This window comes from Temnothorax nylanderi, unplaced genomic scaffold (assembly GCF_030848795.1).
Source record: "Temnothorax nylanderi isolate EJ_2023f unplaced genomic scaffold, tnyl_v1.0 TNYL_tig0055_pilon, whole genome shotgun sequence".
In the NCBI taxonomy this organism is placed as follows: Eukaryota; Metazoa; Arthropoda; class Insecta; order Hymenoptera; family Formicidae; genus Temnothorax; species Temnothorax nylanderi.
Genome location: NW_027249117.1, coordinates 222410 through 241249, shown reverse-complemented (window position 1 = coordinate 241249; position 18840 = coordinate 222410). Strand labels below are relative to the sequence as shown.

General features: G+C 46.6%; 1 protein-coding gene across 9 annotated transcripts in view; it reads left to right on the top strand.

The window, feature by feature from the left end:
• Window positions 1–18840, top strand: part of LOC139772932 (protein turtle) — a 270010-nt gene that overhangs the window by 169856 nt on the left and 81314 nt on the right. For 8 of the 9 annotated variants that reach the window (XM_071706991.1, XM_071706996.1, XM_071706989.1 and 5 more), the window contains one exon: window positions 5133–5171. The gene's annotated coding sequence lies outside the window, so the exon portion shown is untranslated. Of the gene's footprint in view, window positions 1–5132; window positions 5172–8357; window positions 10002–18840 lie in introns of those variants that run through there. The other variant, XM_071706994.1, reaches the window with a different exon arrangement.

Below are 18840 nucleotides of genomic sequence, written 5' to 3'. Positions count from 1 at the left end.
GAACACCGAAACAAGTGTGTGGCTGCTGAAACGAGCCGTCCATTTGCATTTCAATGCTCTCGTCGGTCCGAGCAATGCTCCGTTTCCCTTTCTCAGCGGCTGTAAGCGTCTGGCTGAATCGCTCATTTAAGACAGTTCCCCTCCGACTTCGCCCTCGTAATATTTCCTTAAAACTTAGTATGCACATGCAGAAAGCGTGAAAGTTAGTCAGTTAATGCCTCGGAATATCAAGGGCGATTACCAAGCCCCTCGGCAGAATGTCAAACGTGTCCCGCCGCGCTAGTCTAGATAAGAACGATATCGATGTAATCCTCGAAAAGACCCTCGCGCGGATATATCATCGTCGAAAATTAGGGGCGTACAACTTTGGAATCGTACCCCATTAACGTATCCGAGTTGCTCTTCGCGGAATTAGATTTGTCGCAGTTTAAACTGCAGGGCGGACACAGAGTATTCCGATATAATTCAAAGGGGCGAAATATGCAAAATTACCATCATTATCCAACGACAGATGCTGACGGTGCTGCAACACACATGTGAAACTTCCACAGCGGAGCTAATCGATTTCAATCTGAACTTCGGTCTGCAAATTCCGACCACCTGTTTATGGGAGCGGTGATTACCGAATGAAATTACGTGCACCTGTACGCACGCAGTTGAAGTGCATGCATACATTAATGCATACCTTCTAGCCGTCGAACTTCCTCGCGGACCTCCGGGCGCACTCGGTGTGCCCGCGCCAGCCTTTCGGTAGCTGAGAGAGACATCGATTTTCTGCCGAGCGATTCGATGTTCATACCCGACCCGCCGCATGAAGATCATTGGTGTAAACACGAGGCGGCCATGCGCGCGTGTGTATGTGTGTGTGTGTGTGTGTGTGCGGCATGGAGGTTTCGGGTAGACCGAGAGCGTCGTGCTCTCGTCGGTCACCCTCCCCCCTCCCCCCAGAGTACACAATCGCGCGGATCCCTTTGCACGGCGGATGAGTTTAGATTGATATTGGCTGGCGAATGGATTTATCTAAAATTAGAGTCCCCGTGCCGTCACACAGGCTTACGGTACGTCTCGACTCTCGCGCACTGACACGGTTCGACACACCGATACAACGTCGCGCACACCCCGCGTCGCGCTAAAGTTAGAACCGGCGCTCTGCCTTTGTCGATATACCCGCGGATTCAATACCGATGACGCCCGGTGCATTCTAACTTCGGCGCGTATCGAGGAAGCGATTTAAATCGATGCCGCTTGCCGCAAATGGCGATTCGTTGCACCTCGTCTATCCGGGTCTAGACAAACGTGATTTAACGAGAGACGCCTCGCAGTTTAATTTTCTATGATTAGCTCGTCCGATTAGCTTTTCTCACTGATCAAATTTTAGAACATCCATCAAAAAAGCCACGCGTTCCCACCATAAAATTGGAATTGCGGGATTCGATAAGTAGGGAGAGAAGCATCACGGCCAATAAAGAGGGACAGGCATGGCCAGAAGTTCTCGAATCGAGTCTTGTATAGCTCCACGGGACATTTCTCACGGGACGGGCGAGCGGACGATTAGATTTGGACCTGCAGTTTCCTAGATTTCTCGTCGATTCCAAAGAGGGGATAGGGAAAGAGCACTACGCCCTCGAGGCAAATCACTTTCATCCTTCGATCTCTTCCGCCTAGAAGCTAATAAGCCAATTTCGACGTGTCGCGCCGGGAAAGCGTAGGCCGAAGTGAGTAGTTTTTCTTCCTCTCCCCTTTCCGCGACAGTACATGAGAAGAGGGAGGAAAGTGCGGAAGGGATGATAAAGCCCGTGAAGTTAGAGGATCGTGTTGACAATGGGGGCGACGAATGCAAACGAGAAATCCTCGCTAGATGTTGCTATGGATCATGTCGGAGGGTGGATTAATGACGAGCAAACGAAACTTGGAAATTTGTTTATTTCTAATGAGCTTACGTCACAATTCAACTTGGTGGGCTTTTGGAGATAACCACGGCGAGAGAGGATCAACGAATACTCTGGTGATTCTTGCTCGAATTACCGTAAACGTTTACCCGGCAACAATTGCGCAAGGGGCAATCTTTATAAAGTTTAATAGCCGACGGCGTCGCAGCTCACGTTCGATTAACCAGGTACTGCATGAATTTCAAAAGAAAGCATCGCGTTTCGTCGCAGTTTCAGTGTACTTTCGGTGCAAATGAGAGTTGGATGGAGTTCGCGGAATTCTAAAGTCACGTCTCCGCGGGCTTCGCCGCCTCGGCTCGCGAACGCATTTATAAAATACAGACGTGACATTTATGATAAACTATCCGTGCCATTCCAAACATTTGCAATCACATTAGCGCTTCAATGAAACTATTTTTAACAATGTAGCGCGTGACGTAAAGTTCGTCTCTTCTCCTTATCTCGCCTCTCATTTTTAAAGTTTACGCTATAATATAACTTCGTTGAAGTGCTTCTTGACATTCGTCGTTACTCCAAGGTTTAATAATTTATTATTCACTGATCGTGAATTACTTATATTTTCTGTGTCCTGAATTCACAGTTCTGTCGTTATCTTTTATGCGAAATAATTTTAAACTATCGTAACTTTAAACTTATTATAGATTTAGATTACTTAAGTTAGATTCGCCATTTTCTTGATAAAATTTAATGGTATTTATTAATTAATTATCTACAGTTTTTATAATTCACAGTTTTTCTAATTTCTATCTTTCGTTACAAAAATTAATCTTGGTAATTACTTAAGTTTTACGTTATAGATTCATAATGAATACAGTTAAAGAATTAAATATAATTGTTGTTTTAATAATCGTCGAATATCATATCGTTATTCGATACAACCTGGAAAAGATATTTAACAGCAAAGAGTTGTAGAAAAATGTTTATACTTTTAGCAGAGAGTACAGCGGAATGTTGCGGGTACATTCGAGTGCTTCTCGCGAAAGACGGATTTCACGGAAGGCTACTTTCGTATCAACAAACTTCCGCGCGAATTTTACAGGCCCGTAAAATATATTGGTTTTCTTTACGTCCGCACGGCAGGTTCGTTAAGTGTAGCTATTTAATAATTTACGGTTTAGCATTTCTCTGCCGGAAACGCTTCCCGGACGACGAAACCGCCGCGCCCGGGCTGCCGCTGCCGTTGTGCCGCGAACGTTCATTTATTTCCAGCGACCGAATATTCTGCGATTCCGAGCGAATAATCTACGGCGGCGCGATTTACGGGCCTTCGTGACCGAGTTCTCCTCCCTAAACAGATCGATATCCGCGAATGGCGGTGACGTGAATTACTTTATTATCGGCTCTCTCTCTCTCGGCGAAACTATACTTCTGTCGAAAAAAAGTGCATTGACGCACGCAACGTTCTGACATTTTGAAATATGATAAAATACGTACATTTTTATCTATACCGAAAGCGAGGGGGGAAAAAAGCGAGAGGAGAAATGAGCGGAAAAGAATTCCGCCTTTTAAGTCCTCCATTTTCCGCTCTTATTGCGGGTCTATCCATTCTCGACACGATTTTCGTCTGAATATCCAGAGCTTTGCTCCCGCAGTCTCGCTCGTTTCCCCGTTTTTTCCCTCTTCTAACGACTGAACAGTCTGGTCGTGACAAGTATATCGACCGTTCTCTCGCCATCACCGTCTTCCTCTTATCTACGCACTCCACCCCCGTCGAAAGAAATGCCACTAATGCACGTGGTAACACCGGAATGCCGTCTCGAAACTTGTGCACCAATTCTCTCGTAGCTGCTATTTCGGCAGGGGTGAGTAGACAGACGTGTATACCGCGTTTACTCCTAGTCATAAAAAAGTTAATATTGTAACATCGAAAATTTGATATATTGGATTAATTCAGGAATCTAAAAATTTCTCTATGAAAAGAACCTCACCCAAAATGGGCCATTGGCGTACAACATTGAATCATATGCCATTTTGTAGGTATTATTGTACATCATTAGAAAAATAAGTTTAGGTTCTGGGACCGGTTCAATTACCAATCTTAATACCTATTCATTGTTACCTTCACCGTCAGAATTGTCAGAAAATGATATAAAAATATCTTCAATAAGCTTTGATGGTAGCTTGATTCTTGTGTTTGATCCTTTTTTCTTTCGACTAAAAAGTGCAAACCAGCCGCAGGTCTGAGTCTTCGCCGAACAAACCAATAAGTTTGTTTGTTTGGGAAAATGCCCTGAGCGCAAGGAAGTCTGGACGACATTATAAAATATATTATTTTATATAAAGTTAGTGATATTATAATATTTAAGTTAAATAGTGTAAAGTTTTTAGCGCCAATTAGCTAATATTACGTATGGTAATATGCGAAATTCACGTCCTAGAAAAAAATACTTTCCCCACGTTTTTTGAGACTTTGTGTGAGACTACGTTATTATTATTTCCATCAATCTCTTCTACAAATGCATATAGAAGTCAAGTGTGCGTTCATGGCCCAAAACCTAATAAAATGGGCAAAGTTCTTTATCTACAAACAAAACTCAAACTGTGCGTGTACATTCGTCATGCACTCGTGTAGGTACACGCAAACCGCAAAAACTATAGAAGTAACTGTAGAAATCAAAGCAATTAAGTATGAATTTAAAAACTAAGCTGTATTTTGCACCGTTCAAGATCCCGTATATTACAGTTCCATCATTCGTTCCAAGTAGGATTATGTCCAAATTAGGATAACGATGCTTCATACAATCTATCGTCTAAAGTTGATTAAATCACCGATTGCTGATTATCCATTCGGCTCCCAGTCGTAATCTCTCCTCAATCGCTCGAAGCGGGGGAGAAGAAGCGCGATCTTTCTCGATTAAGTCTCCAGTGTAACCAGGTTGCCAAATCGAAGAGAATCCAAGGACTCTCACGCCGGAGGTTTCTTTTTTTTTTTTCCTTTCGCCCTCTTCGCGTTCTTACTCCTTCTCTCAATCTAAAATCCTCCTCGACACCACCTCGTGCATCCTTGCCTTTGTGTTACCTCGGCTACTTCCGCCAACCTTGTACCTGTATGTACTCTTGCCCTTCCTCCGGTCATGCGATCGCTCTTACGGGGATTTTCCAGACTGTAAATTGCAAAAGTTCTAACGCGACTTTTCACGGTATCACGTCTCTAAGCCCAGCTGTTGTTTCTTCTTGTTTCAGATCCTGAGGCGGCCCCCGGGATCCCAACGCGTTCCGAGGGTAAGTTTCAGTTAATAATACAGAGGTTCATCAAGATTGACCTCTAAAGATAATCGCTTTAACGTAGATTGAATTTGGAAATTGTTCGCGGTTCTCTTAATGGGGATATGCAATTTTAAGCAAATGTACGGAGGTGGAAACGCGGAATGAATGTTAAATTATATCCATGTTATCCTGGGCATAGATTCGATTTTATTTCGTAAATCTTTGGCTGCAGATTCAATATTATTTTGTATAAAAAAATAATTCAAACACACTCTAGTTTGAATATGAAAAATTCTCAGCGATCTACTAATTTCGGCTCAAAGATCAATTCAGTGAGACAATCGGCGTAATCCCGACTATCCCGAGGCGTCCAAGGTCCGAGAAATTTGTAAAGGGCGCGGGAAAGGCCGCGATTGTTTTCCGCAGTCTGACGCGAACGCGCCTCTCGTCCGTATACTCGGCGAACACTTGATCGTATCTGAAATTTATCGAGGTAACAAGCAGCGCGACGCCACGGAGCGTCTCCTTCTCTCGGGGCCCTCGAAAAGTTCGCTCGTTCTTGTAAAGTGCTCGAAACAATTCCGACGCGAGTCGGCATTCGACGGCGTCGCTTTTGTATCGAGAGCGCCGGAACAGCGAAAGTTTTTGCATTCCATTATCACGCGGCGCGATTTATCCTGCGCTTGGATTATGCAACAACATTTACGTTCGTTCTTGCGTTGCGATTGTAAAGATGTTTCCGGTTAAATATAAAGGAGATATCTGGCAGAGAAATACTTTTCAAAGAAATTGTTGATAACTAAATTTTTATCGGTTGCTTTAATAGTAATTTAATGGTAATAATTTCCTTCGCTAACGATAATGACTTTTCCGTAAGTATATTTATCTTCCAAGCATGTCTATTTTAAGTAATTTTAATTTCAAAATTAAATTGAAATTACACTTTCCTCGAAAAATACGCCTACGTATGTGGCTACGAGCCCCAATTTCGTACTTTTATGTAAATCACCTTCGATCGAGAACGAAATGCGAAAATTGTTGCTTTGGACGCCAGCTCTCTCGTCGAAACGAAAGGCGCCTATTAATATTTTTGCGAAGCCGGACCGTGAAATTTGTGGCCTAATAGTTCCTTTGATCGCACGGCGAATCACGTAGATGTGTTATTAATGTCGAATTTCCATTGCATATGCATATATATGCATGTTAATTCTAATACGCGCGCTTCGCTATCGGGGATCACACCGGAGGGAATGACCGTATGTAATTAAACTTTCAAAAGATGTATATTAAATTAAAAAAATAAATATCGCTTCGTTGAAGTAGCGATAGTGGGCCCGAACGTTAAACGAAGAGTAAACGCAATATTAAAGTGATCGCACAGTCGTGTAAAAATTTTTTAGCGCTCTATTTGTGATATATGTGTCGCATCGCATCCACAGCTGCCTAAACGAGAAATCTTCGGGGGAACATTCGCAAAATTACGTTCGCCGTCACCGACGACGCCCCCTCTTCCCGCGAAGATGAATAAATTAAGAAAGGAGCTATATACTTTTGGCTTTCGACGGGTGAAGTCCCGTGCGTGCTTAATTAAATTTAGCGCACTTGGCGCGGACTCGCCTTCGGCTACCATTTTCTCCCTTGATGTTCCACGACGGCGCGACGGAAGAAAATAGTATACACCCAGCGAAGATATTATGCAAATGTTTGTCTCTCTCTCTTTCTCTCTCTCTTGCGCGCGCGCGTACTATGTGTGCAGCCCAGATGCTAAAATGATGAAAACTTAAAAATTATATCTCGCTATATTTCCGACTAGCACGAATCGCTCGAAATTGTAAAGAAGGTCTTCATATTTCGTCGATCCTTAGCGCCCACGATTCTTGCCATCTCGGTCCGTCACGATCGAAAAACGAGTGCAGGAAGCCTTACCTTACTTTCTGAGCGCTCGTTGTTCCCAAAGTTACGTTCGACGAGGATAATATAGCGGTACGCCCGTTGGAAATTTTCTCCGATTTTTTTATATTTTTTTTATCGGGATACACACGTCGACGAAGGGAAAAGGGTAATATGTTTTTATGGTTGTCGAGTTTATCCAGTGTCGGGAGCTGAAACGTGATTTAATTTCGCCCTTTAATCACGGCCGATGACAGAAGGCTCCCATAAAACTGAGCGTCATCCTGAGACAAAACGTAGTTTTCTCCCTCCCTCCCCCCCCTCTAGCGCGACCCGTTGGCTTTAAAAGACAAACCCTAAGTTCTTCTATCAGTGGCGGTCTATGTAAACTGAACTCTGTAACGAGTTTTCTCTGCGCCCAAATTGGCGTAAATCGAAATGAAGTTATCAACGATAGCAAAGTCATTTTAAAGTTAACCGTGTGACTTTGAAGTAGCGGTAGTACAATTAGCTAGGGAGATAATTAATTAGCAGGATATATATATATTTATTACATTATTTTCGTACAAATTTTCTAATCTCTTCTAAGTTAAATCAATATAGATGTATCTTATTCAGTGATATTTCTAAATTTATTAGCCGACTATCATTTAATACCGAACGCAAGTCGAGTAAATGTTTGGAAAGATACAAGCTTTAATCTTCCGACGACGTTGCATTTCTGTTTCATAAATCCGCAACGCCAAAATTTCGGGTTTTATCCGCACGCAGCGCTCCACGTGTGACTTCCGCGACATCCCCACGATTTTCTTCACCGTCTTCTCTCCGTAGAACGAGTGCCCTCGAGATAAGGAAAATATTAACGAAAAAAACATCTCGAGAAAAAACAATCCTGTAGAATATAGCCCGCGCATAGGGGAAAAAAACCCGTAGGAGAAAAACCGAGAAAACAGAAACGGGTTAAAGGCGGGGCGACGACGGATGGTCGCCCCGGGGTGTTCTCGGTAAATCCTTACGCTCCTGGATGCCGCCCTTCCGCCCGATCAATATTGCGTTGGTGGGGCCGAGGCAGGATGGTCGGCCGCGAGGGGCGCTAGGGGGTTGTTGAGCCGCGGAGGGTTAAAACTGGGCGAGGGGGTAACGAGGGGGTGCGTCGTCGCGGTAGAACCGGCGGGATCGGCGGGTGCAGGGGGCGGACGAGGGGGCATGTGAGTATCAGGGGGTATCTGACGGCACGAGGGTAGGAGGGCGCGGCGGCGGTGGGGGTTGTTTAGGTGGGGACGACGGTGGAGAAGCTAACGCTGTCATGGCGCCGCGCAGCATCGCCAGGCAAGCGGTACCTCGGTGTACACCCTCGCGGCGCGTTACGTGTTCTTCAGGGCTCCGCGATCGGCGGCGACGTGCGACCTGGTGAAATTCGCGGGCGACTGTGCGTCGTCGCGCACCCGCGCGACAAGCCGTTCGACTCCGGGCGTCCGCGCGCCCTCGCAAGCGCGCTGCTCCACTCGTCGTCGCGTTCTCTTCGCGACCCCCGCCGCGGTACCCCGACACTGACGGCCGCCGACCGCCGACCGCCGTTGCGAAGACGCGGCTCCGAGAAAACGTGAAAAGCGGCTCGTGACTCGCGATACAAGAGAGTCCGCGAGCGGTGAATCGCGCTGCGTCGGCGGCGGCGACGACGACGCGTTTTCCGCTTGTCACACGTCGCCGGAGTGCACGCGATCCGACCAGCAGTGACGCGAGTGACGGCAGCGATCCACGGCGATCGTCGTCGCGGGGATCCATCGCGACGGCGGTGGAGAGCGACACGCGCTCGACTGGCTCGCCCGCGCCGCCATCGATCGCGAAGGTCGAGGCTGAAGGTCGCGGGTCGTCATGTCCGCGGGTTATCTACGCGCGTCCGCCGAAACTCAGTGATCCGATCTGACTTTATCCCGGCGACGTCGGTGCGCGCGCTCGCCCACGGAACCGTGGTTCCCGCACGAGCTCCCGGGTTGTTAGTGCCGCTGGTGTGTACCCTACGGTGAATCGATGTCGGACGAGAGGAGATCGTGGTGACAATCGAGACTCCGATACGCGATGTCGCGGTACGACCGGACACGTGACTGAGGCGGAGCAGCGGCGCGGGATCCGGCGAAGGAGCCTTCGCGAAGTTCTGATCGGAGCACCAACATCGGAGCGAAGATAGGCGGGGGTGGCCGCCGCGGGTGGATCGAGCTGGCAGCGGCTGGGTTTCGCCGCGACGTGCTACTAGGAATAACAATGTCCTAGCGAAGGCAGGATCTCGTCTCTAGGCCGATCCCCCTCATCCTGATCCACTTCTCTTCCAGAAACCTTCACACATACATACACATATCCCGTCGGTCCTGATCACCAACGCGCGCCGCGTGTATATATATATATATATATATATATATATACCCAACCTATCATCATCGCGTCCTACACCCGCGCTCGTGCTGCTACAGATTCGACTGCACACACATATAATCGGCCCCAAGCGCGCGCGCACACATACGTATACGTACATAGACACGGTACACGGTGGACGGATATATAGAGACGTACGTCCGTGTACGCGCGAGAGGAACGTAAAAGAAAGAGAGACTTACACCCACGCACAGACACACCGCTGTTTCGACGCCCCTTTCCCGCCGTGTCATCCTTTCCGTTTTTCGTTCTTTATCGTCGATAGTCCGACGTATCGTCGCGTCGCGACCTTTACACGCAGGAAAACGTGGAAACCCGCGCGCGGGCGGACACCGGACACGGACACGTATCTCGGAGACGGGCGCGCGAGCCTCCCGAATCCAGCCAAGTCCAAAGTCCTTAATCCCGTGGGGTGATCCTGGCCCCGCCCGTACGCGAAGGAACCACACCCCGGCGAGCGAGAGAGCGAGAGACCGCGAGGAGACCGGGAGGAGGAATTCAGGGTCCGGATTTAACAGGCTCCCGGTAAGCTCCCGGCATCAGCAGTCGATTCCTTTTCTTTTTTCTTCTCCGCGCGCATCTCCCTCTTTGCCCCTTCCCTCCCGCGCCGCGAGACTCCCCATGGCGATGCGACTCCAGGAGTAACCTTGCTCCCGGCACGACGACGGAGGGAAAGATGGCCAAGGGGCGAGACGGGGCGAGCACCGGCTTTCTCGACCTCGGCTCGCCTTTTCTCTCCCTCTGCCCTCCCTTTGCCACGCGCCGCCGTCTCGACTGTCCGGCCCGATAGTGCACATGGCCTCGTTCCATGCTGGATGCAGGTTGCAACCAGCGCGGTGGGGTCGGGCAGGTTAGGTTCGTCTGCGACACGACGGACGGGTTGGCGAGGGTGAGGATAGGTCGTGATACATGCGCTCGGCCGATGAGGCCCGTGCGACCCAGAGGCTTGCGGGTAATTAGTACTAATTACGCGCGCGTAGAAGTCACCTGACTGCACACATGGCGGATCCTCACGAATGATCTCTACGAGGCCCCGAGATTCGTGTTCCCTTTGATCAGCGGAATGCACGTGCAGTAGCCCGCGAGTCGGTAAGATAATTATCCACGATCGAAGCGATGAGAGAAGCTGAGAGAGTCGGGGATACAAGACATTGATATCTAGATGAAACGTGATTGTTGTTTAACGCATCTTTATTTGACGAACGTACTTTTTTTAAATACATTTTTACGTGACTTGCGTATATACGAACGAGGAAGAAATATAATACAACGTTGCAATTGTTAAGCGATATTAATTACGTCAATGGTACCGAAATCGATTTCTGCTTCACGCAGCCACGAACTGACGCGGGTTTCGTGCATCGCGAGATTGCGATGTCTGGCCTCGAATTTAGCGGCAATACGAATTCCAAACATGCGCGCGATACGCATACACGCAACTGCTGCAGCTGGCAGTTGATGGAAGCAATTTTGGATTGATTTGTGCCTCGGCGTTGTTGCGATCCAGTCATAATTTCTGACAGCGTTGCGACCGCAGCGAGAACCGTCCGTGACAAACGAACGTTTCGAATTGCCGGAGTGTCTTGTAAATATCGACTGCGAATATGTAATCCGGGGAAAATGGGTTTTTACGAGATGGGAATTACGGTCGCGATTACCCGTTGGGGCTCGCGTTATTGCGCTTGGTAAATAAACATTTCTCCTAATTGTCCGCATTTCGCAAAAATATTTGCACACATATGGGAATATCGAAGGCGAAAGAGAAATAAAGTAGAATAGATAAAAAATTATTTTTTTATAACGAGATTAAAGGATAACGAAGTAGGTGACACGTTGACGTAATGTCGCTTGGTACATTCAGCGGCGCGAATAACATTTAAATAACATATACGCTGGAGAAAAATATATATTACATGACTGCTCTTGTACGTGTAAAATATAATGCAGACAGACGCGTTTACGTGTAAAATATAATGCAAAATGCTCTACATTGAAATGAATTACGAGCGTAGTAACAAATATTGACGGATAGTTACGCCCCGACTGGAAGAGAACAAATTATTCCCCCAGTCATCGACTTTATAATCATTTTCGTGCTTGGCCAGTCAATTTCTGTTCTTAAAAATAAAAAAAGAAGCATTAATTAAAATTTCCTAGCGCGCCATTGTTGCCATTGGTGGTCGGAGCCAGTTTGCCCAAGGTCCTGGTTCCTCTCGATAGACCTCTCGAGAGCCTTCGCCCTTCGCGACTGTTGAATCTCTCGCAGATTAAAAATCCCGTAGCGCGATCTATATATATCGATCAAGATCGACGACGTGGCGCCGCAGACTGTCCCGACGGCGATTTTATTGCCTCTTTGATGTTACTAACCTAGGAAATGTACGAAGGGCAGGTTTACGGTTCAGTAACCCCACAGAGCCAATCACGCGCGGAATAGATTCGCCGACCTGGAATACAATTTACAAACTCTGAAAGCATGAACTTGCTATAATTTATGTATCGTGCGCCGATTTTTCCTACCGCTCGTTTATTTACGAATATATTAAATCTCGAGGATTACCGAAGCATACAAAGTTACGATTCAATTGTGACGTATATGTGCATCTTGTATACTCCCTATTGCAGTATTCAGGTCGAAGATAACTTCTTTGATGTGCGAGAGAATTTACAGTAAATCTTAATGACAACATAGTAAACAGTACAGTTATTGGTTTACAATGACTGGCCACATCTTAAAAAATTAAAGATTATAAAGAAATACTATTAAAATGTTTTTAATTATAAATACAAAAATATTACAATTATTATTTTTTTATAATTAAAAACATTTTAATAGTATTTCTTTATAATCTTTAATTTTTTATAATGTGGTCAATCTTTGTAGAGTGACCAACAACTGTACTGTTTATCTATATAATCTGAAATCATTTTCGTTTTATTATAGGATATAAAAGAATCCGATGTGAGGATTCTTATATATTATCCGCGATGAATGCAATACGTATTCGTATTATCGACAATTCGAGCCTTTATGATGGGAGACGAGATACGCGTACTCGCCACGCTGTCAAGTTAATTTTCTGCCGATGTAAGCAGGTAAAAGCCGCCCCGCGGTGCGGAGCGGAGGAATCCCCCCGTGGCTCGTCCTCGTCAGAAATGAGTCGGTGTTGCGGAGAAACGACCAGTTAGACGAACATTAGTCTTCGCTCGACAGCGGCCCCAACCGATCGGTTGGCCAGCAAAACCTATGTATAGAATTGGGTTAAGGGGCTGGCGGAACGAAGGAGAGCCCAGCCGTGCACAGAGCCGCGGCGGGTGGAAGTTCGGCGATTTCTTGTAATTGAATCTACCGCGACCCATCGGCCAGTTATTGTTTCTGCCCATTCCGTTCGTTGGCTCTTCTACGCCAACCGGTCGGGTGTAATAATTTTTACAGGACACGTAATCAAGAAGTATCGGGAATCTCGTGAAACACTTTCGCGGGGTGCTTTTGAGACGGACGGAAAAATCACTACGATTACGCGGGTCCTTTGTTCTACGACGGAGTTTATCTAATTAGCGACTGGACTTTTGAAAAGGCGCTTTGCGCGGAGCTTTGTAAAAATGTATATAGAGCGCATGGACGCGGAAAGTGTATCGCGGTGTTTGAAAATCGCTTATTCAATAAAATTCTGGAACAGGGTACATGTACGTCATGTACGTGTGCGTGCGCACACGCGAGCGGTGTCTTATCGGGACTGCAGTTTCGATCGGGCATTAATATTCATCCGCACGAACAAGAATACAACTATTTTTCGCGCGCGCGTTCGAGGACTTTTCTTTTTTTTTATTCTCCCGTCAATTGTATCGTAACTAAACGTTTACAGAGTCGCGTGGGTGGGCGCGAAGAGGAAAAAATGCATTGTTGCTCGCAGCAGCCGCGAATAGCCCTCCGTTTTATCGCAATCCTCCTCCTCCCCTCCCTCCCTGTTTCTCTCCGCCGAATTCTCGTTTAATCTCACTTGACCCGCTGGAACTGTCGAAATTCTCGACGCTAACGGACACTAACACTGTTGCCCCACTAGGAGGCGGTGCTCTGCAATCAGTTTTGGATCGTTTCACACGAGTTATACTCGCGACGATACTGCGGAGCGATATTGGTTTCTCTCGTTTCGTTTCCGAGATTGACGTTTTGAGGAGTTGCAAAATTTATCAATGCTTCACGTAGCACGCAAAATAACCGTTCATTTGTTATTATTCGAATACGGCGTGTTCGATTATTCTCGATAAAATCGAGCTGTACCCACAAGATTGCAGATGCAACTGCAACTGTTCATCGAGTTTGTTCTTAAAGGCGGCATATCGCCGATTCATATTCGGAGCACATCGTAATGGGCGGCACGATTGTCGTTTCGCTTGCTTTCGAGGCGTTTAGCTATAGGTACACAGTACCCCCGATATCGACGCGGGAAGCGCCTAGAAAGGGCGCTTGCACATGCCACGGCCGATACCTTTCGAACACGAAGCATCGCGTGCCGGAACACGTCCGCGTTTCGTTCAAACGCGCCGATCTCGGCGGAGCAATTAAGCTGTTTTATTGTCGAACGAATGGGAAAAAAAGCGCGGAAAAAAAGCGCGAGATAGCGAGAGCGCGGCGCGGATTAAAGCGCTTTTTCACGTGCCGCTGGCCGACAAGCGCGGGATCTCTGTATTAACGAGAGGAAGGCCCCGGCAACGTGTCGCGCTTCCGCCATTAACGACCATCGCCGTCGCTTTGGACATCGAGCGCGATATTTAATCGCGCCTCCGACGTCAGCGTCATTTTTATCGGCCCGAGCTTTTGTTTTTTTCCCGTCCTTCCCCCCTCCACCCCTCTCTTTTCACGGGACAAAGTGCGAGTTTAGCGGTACCGGTCGGTTGATCGGAGGGAGGGGGGGATGGATTGTTGCATCCCCGCGGTGCATCATCGCCGGTGTATTCGTGTATTGTCGGCGTCAAAGCCGGGATGGCAGTGCGACGCGTATGACAACGAAGTATTATGTCGGACCGACGTGATGACACACTCAGCACCGCCGCGAACGAGCAAATTTCTCTGGCCATTCCTTTTTTCTCTCTTTTTTTTTACGAGAACTGCCTTGCCAGTTCAGAGCGAATAAGCTCTCAGAGGGAGGTTGATCGACACCGGTTGCCGAAATTGCGGTGGCGCGTCTGTCCGTCCGTCCGTCCGTCCGTTCGTTCGTTCGTTCGTTCGTTCGTTCGTCCGTCCGTCCGTCCGTTCGTTCGTTCGTTCGTTCGTTCGTTCGACCAGGCCCAGGCTCGTTAAACTGCGAAACTGGCAAAATTTCTGCAACGCGGCCCGCGCGAAACGAACGCGGAATAACGAATGCAGTTTGCTTTCACCCGCACAGTTGCATCGGCTGAGTTATCGCGTGCTGTTTAAATGTTAAAAATGATGCGTCAGAGCGATGTCTGGGGTTCGGGCGCGATAGGAATTCGTAACAGCCAGAGCAACGAGCATTAAAATTTAATACATTTCTAAATTATTTTACATTCGGTCAACAACGTATCGTCAACGTTAATATTATTGATGTAAATTATTCTCGGCGATGAGTGTAAGACGCGCGAAGCCGCGATTCGCTACGTCGCGTCGCTAGCATCGCGCGATCTGCGAAGGGGCTGAATGATATCGCGTATCAGCTACGAATTAATTCCGGCGACCGGGGGGACCCGTAAAATAGAAATTTACGATGGCGCGCGAGGCGAGGTGCCATTTTTCAGTGTCAGCCTCGCGGCAGGTACGTTTAATTTAATCGGCCGTGTGCGAACTCTGTTGGCCGCCACTTGTGTGCGCGCCACGGCCCGAAATGTCAGAGTCCACCGCACACGCTCGAAGGCATAATCTGTCCTTCGAGTGCCGAGGGGCGCGAGCAAGAAGCCGATCGAAGGCACTCGCGCGAGATCCCCGCGCGCCGATTGCGCCGACACGCGATAGCTTTTCGCAGCGGGTTTCGCGTAGGTCGAGGGTTGAAGGTCTCTCGCCGCCTTGGCATGGTCCGCAACGTTGCAACTTTGACCTCCATATCTAAGCGGACGAATCCGCCGCCCCGCTCTCGTTACGAGCGAATCTCGTGCACGCGCACGTCCGTTGTGTATGTGCATCGTGCTAAGGCGCGTGATATAGCTGTACATGGTGTCCTAAAATCGTCAGATATCCTTCCAGTCACGCGGATTCTACGATGATCCGATCGTGACATCGATTGTCGCGGTTATCAAAGGAAGAAGCGGCATCTGATCCGAATTGGTTCAATTTTTAGTTTTTAACACGCAACTGGGAATCCATCGTGTCTATTCTATAGGAATTCCACAGGGAATTCTGATACACCTTGTATAAAAGGCTTGATCGGCATACCCTTCGCTTCTCGTTTCCTTGAGCTTCCGTGCCATGCCGCGACGTCATTAAGACTACATTTTCACGACTAATCCTCGCGATTGGTCGCCGTGGCCTCACTCACTCACTCACGTGCTAACATCGCGAACGATCTGGCCACGCTGGGACTTTTCTAATCGTTCGTGGAACGAAAACCGATTTCCAATTAGGTGCCGCAATTAAGCTCGCAGCTAAATCCCTCATGCGGGAACGGTAACTTCCGTCTCGGCATGCAAGCCACGATTAAAGTCGCGATTCACTGCCGGCTTCTGTGTGTCGGGTTATCGATATTTTCGTTATCAAAACCTTTTTATCAGTGGCGGGCTAGCTCGAAGGAATGTCAGCTTTATAACCGCCGCCGCTTTGTACAGCAAAGAGAAATATCGACGTGCTGGACGTATGTGAACTGAGGGTTTATTTAGTTTCGAGATTGACGATTCACCGTCAGTGTAAGATTTTGCACTTATCACTCAAACCACGAAACATTTGATCGTATTATCTCGATAAAAAGGATGCGTGCGGCAATGATATCGCATGAATCATGATCGATATAAAATGTATATACCAGTACATTTTTAATTGTCAAATGCGAAACATAATTAATTTTCAACTATGATCTAATTCTTTGATTTTTATGTACGATTTTAATTGTGTAATTAGTGATTTATATGTAATATAAACGCTCGTATTCGTAAATAATTGTCAATAATATGAAATGACGAAAATTCCAGCTAGATTACGCAAAACCAATCAGCCAATTCGGCCACGCCAAATTTGTGCTTATAACGCGTGATTTGCTAGTACGGGACGTAATCGACATGCCTGCAAAACCGCGGACAACGTTGCAAAATACGATTTTTGATTCACATCTGTATGGCATACATATTTTTCCTGTTCTCCCTCCCGAAAAAGGAAGAAAAATCGTTCGCGGAAGGCAATCGAGTATCGCTTTAATAGCCGCGGCGCATCAACCACAGATTTATCCAGACTAATGCAGTGCGACACTTTATGGAAAATCGATTTCTATAAAACCCTCAAATATATATATATAAAATACATATATATGGCTATATAGACGTTGCGTGTAGCGCAGCGCGCCGTGCTGGCGTCTATTGCATTTACACTTTACAACCGTGAACACCGTGATTGAAACCACCGCTCTACATAACCAAGCCGCTCTGCCAGGTGTAATTAAAGCGGCTCCCTTGTAACCGTCCACGACGACAGCCGATCTCCTGTAACCGACACTCAGGAGGACGCACGATAACACGGGGTAAATTAAAAACCAGTCCCCAGTCGCTAGTGTCCTCTTAACCTACTCTTCTTGGATTATTTTATATATATATATATATATATATATATATATATATATATGTGTGTGTATATATAAAATATATAAAATATATATAAAACCAAACGCAAGTTTTATTTTGAGAGGCTTTATCTCGCCGATTGTGCCTGTTAGTCGCTTTTGAGTTGCAATCGATTTATTTTTATACGCTGCAACTAGCATCGCAACGACGCAGAATATACCGGTGATGCGCACCATCCCGGCGACGACAGCGGGTATTCATCACCATCGGCGTTCCCAACGGTGCTCAATTTTTCCTTTGTTCACCTTTATGAACCTACACTTTTTATACCGTGACGAATAGCAGTCATCGATTCCGCCTTTTTCCCCTTTATCCACGTGTCACCCACCCCGTCCATACGTAAGCTCGTAATCCGATTACATCGCTTTGCGCTATCCGCCTCTCTTTTAAACGCTCGCGCGCGCGCGCTATAATGCGAGCGTTAAAAATTCTGCAAAAATTGTTCGTGGATGTTTTAAACGCACGCGCGCGCGCTATAATAAGGCAATCACGGGCGCGGGATGTGTTACGCGGATGTTACGCGGACAATTTTAGTATCGAGTATCGATCCAGATGGCTGCGCGCGAAAGAGGAAAAACCGATTTAAGATAAAAATATCCGCTGAGGTCTCCGACGTCTCGTCTTCATGACGCTGTATCAATATCCGAGATCCACTCAAGTCGGGGTCACCGTCTAGCGCGATTTAGCAGCTAACAGCGGCCGTGTTGTAAAAGTCAAATAAAGTGGAAGTAAGCCGCGACTGAAAACCCGAAAAACGATGCTTAAAGCTTCTAACGCAAGTGCAACGTAATCTCTGTTTTCCAAACCCGCGCAGTGCTGATATCTTTCGAGCTGTATAGCTTCGTATCAGGTTATAAAATATAAAACAAGCGTGAGACAATAATCGTGTTTTGATACGGATTTATTAAAAGCATCATAAATATAACATATATATATATAATGGTTGTAAAAACATGTATGTTATTATAAATGTTATTAAAACGATATCCAGTGACAGAGACGATCCGACGATACAAAAGTACATGTTTTATCACTCAGGCTCGTTGTAACATCTGTTCCCTTGATCATTTGTCACGATTGTTCGTTTGTTATGATTTACCCGTATTTTTTATTTAAATACTTAAAATAAATACGATTGTTTATCTCGTCGGCGATTGTAGTTGGTATACCGGATTTATTTCACATTGGGGTATCTATATTCAATATTATATTTATTTTTTATCTCTTCTCGCGATTTTCCTACAATATTATCCGTAATTGAATATCACTTCATATATTTCGATATTCAGATATTCGAATGTGTAACTGGAAAAGAAATGTCAACGCAAAATCTTCTCTTACGTTTTATTTTATATAAATCGCAACACGTTTTTATAAGTGGCGCCGGCACGTGCACTTTAGGACGCCTCTGTCTCCAGCGCAAAGATCCTTCTTCTCCGACGATATCAGAAGTTCTCGAATCCAGGAGCTACTTACTCTTTTCATGTTCGAGCTTTCCGAAGCGCGCGCGCGCGAGCGATATATCGCGACCCGAGATCTCCAACAAAGTGGTGCGACGACAAGTCAAAATTGCATCTCGCGAGTT